Source organism: Cynara cardunculus (assembly GCF_001531365.2).
Source record: "Cynara cardunculus var. scolymus isolate 2C chromosome LG 1, CcrdV1, whole genome shotgun sequence".
Lineage (NCBI taxonomy): Eukaryota > Viridiplantae > Streptophyta > Magnoliopsida > Asterales > Asteraceae > Cynara > Cynara cardunculus.
Genome location: NC_037528.1, coordinates 20,388,767 through 20,393,425, shown reverse-complemented (window position 1 = coordinate 20,393,425; position 4,659 = coordinate 20,388,767). Strand labels below are relative to the sequence as shown.

The following is a 4,659-nucleotide window of genomic DNA, read 5'->3' as shown; positions in this document are numbered from 1 at the left end:
GATTTCATAGATGACGAGTCTGATTTAATCCATTCCATTCAATCATGAAGACGAATCGAGGCATTTGTCTGAGAGATCCCTTTTTAATTACGCTTATCAATTGCAACTGGCAGCAAAAACATTTTCACACRATTGTGYAACAGTCCTTGAATSGAATTCTGTTTTGTTAATAATGATTAGAGTTGCTATGATGCTGAAAACTACCTATTTTATGATTCTTGATTAGAAACAACCAATGGATCCTTCTGAGCTCCCTTGATCTATTTATATTTCAATTGATTAGTGTTTGTAATGGAGGCATTGAGGGGATGAGAAAGTTGTCGGAAAAAATGATGTCGATCGAAAATACTTCCAGACTACAATTTTCTGATCAATGGCTTCTATTATCTTCCATCTTTTAACATGAGAATTTCTTAAAACTATATGCTTGAAATTGATTTGAATGTTTGTGAGTGTGGATTCTGTTTAGTAAAATGAGATGGAAATGATGATTATTTCCCCAGATGATCGAAGTTGATTATACTGTGCGCTATTTTTACATTCTCTTTTTCTTTTTAAGAAAAGAGAATCCAAGCCAGAAATCTGATCCATCTCTTAATCAAATATGAATTAAACCGACTTTCGTTTGGAACTCCTGACTTTTCGTGTGGGTTGGAACTTATCTTGCAAGGAATTTTGCTGTCAAATAATTTTATAAAACAAAATTCCAAAAAAACCAGAAACAAAAATGATCAAAGAAAATAAGCCCATCATAGAACTGCATAAACGTGCTTCCCTTTGATCACGTATATGGCTATATTATATAGACGAATGATCGTGTAAAGCATAAGAAGTGATCTGGATTCCTGATCACCTTTAATTTCTAACCTACACATGAATCGTGCTTGATATTTACTTTGGGTTGCAAACGAGCCAAACTCAACTTGAAGGTGGCAACTTGATTTGAGAAAGATTCGAGAAACAGAATTCGTCCCTGTGATTTTGAAATTACGATTTTCTCCCTATGATTTACAATTTGTTATATTTTTCATCCTTAAAACCAATTCTGTTAAACTCCTCTGCTAACTTGAGATATTTTAAGTAATATTACAATTTACAACTACCAAAATATTAATTAAACAACTTTTTGGTAAATCCCCTTTAAAGTGGTATAGTATCAAGAATGTGGATTGGACTACTGAGAATCAAAGAGTTTCATAAACTTTTTGTGTACGTTTTTAAATGAAGAGAGATGAGTATGTGTATAAGTTTTACTTAAGATGATTGTCGTTTTTAAATGAAGAGAGATGAGTATGTGTATAAGTTTTACTTAAGATGATTGTAAAAACATGATGATCAGAAACTCATGAGACTTCTATAAAAACTCTAATATTTCTAAAGTGAATTTTCATATATTGTGTCCACGAAGTGTCTACAAAGTTCCTGCTATGATAGATTTTAAGCTTGCCGATTTAGCTAAGTGATAAAAATATATCTAGTTCTACTAGTCTGGATTTATACTCAAATCTGTTGTAGTGTAAATCGCTGACTAATATTTGAAACTTAAAAGTATTTTTTCCTTAAATCAAGGGGATGTCCATCCCTACTTTTTGAAATGATCTTGCAAAAAAAAATGAAATGAAGTCTTTATCCTAAAGTAGGAAGGGTGTTTCTTTCCTTTAGATGAAAGAGATGTCCATCTCTCTCTTTCTCTTATACGAAGAAAAATCATTTGGAGCATTTACTCTCAATTGAAGATCTTTGGATAATTTACTCTCAACTGAAAATCTTTGGAGAATTTACTCTCAAGTGAAGATTTAGAGCAATGGTTAGAGTTTAATTTTATGTTTTACTTCTTGTCTTGTATTTAAGTTTAGTTACGTTTTTGTCCACTGTCTGTCCACGGAGGCAACGATTTTAGTTGAATTTTAGTTCAAGTATTCGGTATGCATTTCTTTACTCCTTTTATATTCTTTAGTTTTATTATGACCTAATCATCCTTTTTGGGTGTCAGCATGAGTCAAACTTAAGACTATGAGGCACACTTGGGCTTTACCAATATTACTAATTCTTAAGTTTAGTCACTTAAAATCGGGACATAAACTCAATGCTTCCAATCACTTTAAAGTGTTAATATTAGATCTTTAATCCAGAGATTGACGGATTCGAAATACGTCTTAGGTGATGCACAAAAATTTGAAAGAATCTTTGATAATCACGTAGAGATACGGATTTTACATGTTTTTAGTTAAAGTTCTTTTTTAAACAAAATGGTCCATCCCTTTAGATTTTGTGATATCTCCAGGATGGACTGCAATTTTAAATTCGCTAAATATCCAGAAAATATTGTGCTTAACCTTATCCAGTCTGAAAATTATCACAATCGGCAGGAAGTAGGAATGCAGTGGGCATTGTCTAGCAGTGACAATTTTCAGATAAAATCAAATCATTGACCTTTCATCACTTCTTAAGAGCATTTTAAACCAAAAACATAAGATAGAGGTAAAATGGGTATATAAAAGATATAAAAAAAATAGAAGTATTGAACAACAAATAACTCTTAAAATTGAGAGTTATCAAAATACCTTGAAGTATCTCCAACAACTATGTTAAAATAGAGAAAATCAGTGTTTTAGCATTTTTTGGCTTAAACAACTATGATATCTTGTATGCTAAAATAGAGAAAGAAAAAAAAAAGATTGTAAAAACATCTAAATTTAAAGAAATATCTGAATAGAGAGAGAAATTATTATTTTAATACTTTCCACAAATAAAAGATACTAATAATAAATGTTTAGGGGAAAGAAACAACATTTTATTATATTTGTTAAATATTTTAAGTATATAATTAGTGTTAGAATTGTTAAAATAGAGTAGCTGACAAGTTTGATGAAAAGGTGTGCAGTTGTAAGTTGTAACCCGTGCTTATAACTTGTAACTAAAAGATTTTCAAATTTGACGCATGAATTAGTACTTGGGGGATGCACCTACAAGATCACTAAATCATTAATATACAAATAGAGTAGCTGACAAGTTTGATGAAAAGTTATCACATTTGAACCTCTGTGGCCACAAGGGTATTTTTATTCTTACTTGGATTTGAATCTGGGACCTCTTGCTACTTTTGACCTTTGGAGTCAAGCTCAAACCAATCAGACACTACCATTGTGGTTAATCTTGCCTGATCTTTTGCTTTACATGATATGGTAGTCAAACATACCGAGTCAATCAACAACATTACTTGTCAACGCTTACCTCCACGAGCACCACCATTACTTCTACCATTGCCAAACCTAATCTAGATTATGGAATACATGTCGAAAAACAAAAGGATTCAAGCTTCAAGCCCTGTGAGATCAAGAGTTTACATCATAAAACATTTAATCAGAGTTCGATCTACTCATATAAACATTTCATATTTTCAAGACATTGTATGATCTGTAAACACGGGTAACATGAAAATCCTCACACCTAATTTCACCAAAAGTTAATAAAACAATGTGGTTACCATGTCATATTTTTGGAATATAACCAAACTCATAATTATCAAGTTCACTTATTCGGATATAAATATCCCATAAATAACATTCATAAGGTTAGACACAATGTTCATGTCTCACATAAAGTCGCGCCTTCATGCTATATTTGACTCATATGGTTCCTTGTAACAGTTAATTCCTTGTCAACCTCGTTATTGATATATGGCTAGGGGAGTCCTACCTTAATCAGCTGATAAAGGAGCTCAAAACAGTTCATCAATACTGTTCGCTAACTTTGGCATGTGTTATGGACCTCCCAGCTCTGATGTCATATTCATCAAAATAATATGTAGCCTTGTTGGTTTCACCATTCTTGAACCTTTAAACAATTTTAACCTTAAAGTATCATATAAGGTTTGCATACCCGTACACCCTTCAACTATATACCAACTTATATACACATACATATATACATATCAATATGAAGGTGGTAGGTGGTGGTAGTGGTAGCCAATGGAAATAAAGGCGGTGATTATGGAGGTGGCACGTGGTGATAAAGGCAGTGATTATGGAGGTGGTCGGTGGTTGTCGCGGGTGGTTGCAGCAGCAACGATGGACGATGATAACCACTAAACCAAATACCAAATTAGAGTTATATCTAACAAGGGTAGATTGGTAATTTTTTAGTCTTTTCATATTATCATCCCATTTGTTCTACCTAACGAAAATAACATTTTTGTCCCATCCAGTCCGTTTCCTATATAACGCCAAACACGAAACATCCGGATTTGTTTTGTTCCGTCCAACACAAAACAAATAAATAAAATTTAATGGCATAAATATATCTTTTAAATAAATAAATAGAATTTAAAACTTAAATTTGATATTTTATAAACATTATTTTAATGAAATTTTGACTCAAAGAAAACATAATCTTTGAGGGTCAATGTTTTCTAATTCTCAAACGCTTGTCTATATAATGACACCGTTATCCCACTTCCCTTTCATGTCCACAAAACCCTAATTCCCATCTCCAACATATACTTGACGCCCCCCCCAATGTTTTTCTGACATCGTTCCATTTTCTTCTGTAAATGTTTCTGTCACAATTGATTTTAGTGTTTGTTATCGGTGATGAAGATCTCAAGGCTTGTTTCTCATGAACATTCGCAGTGGCCGCCTGAGTGAGCTTTCGCCTTCG

The 4,659-nt window shown here is 32.6% G+C and overlaps 3 non-coding genes across 3 annotated transcripts; all 3 read left to right on the top strand.

The window, feature by feature from the left end:
- Positions 1–2: 2 nt before the first annotated feature.
- LOC112503606 lies at positions 3–77 on the top strand. The gene has a single exon (XR_003068035.1). It is a non-coding gene; the product is annotated as a small nucleolar RNA SNOR75 (small nucleolar RNA).
- Positions 78–298: 221 nt separating this feature from the next.
- On the top strand, positions 299–376 carry LOC112503468. Its single transcript, XR_003067990.1, has one exon. It is a non-coding gene; the product is annotated as a small nucleolar RNA Z155 (small nucleolar RNA).
- A 102-nt stretch (positions 377–478) lies between these two features.
- LOC112503381 lies at positions 479–591 on the top strand. The gene has a single exon (XR_003067949.1). It is a non-coding gene; the product is annotated as a small nucleolar RNA Z103 (small nucleolar RNA).
- Positions 592–4,659: the final 4,068 nt, after the last annotated feature.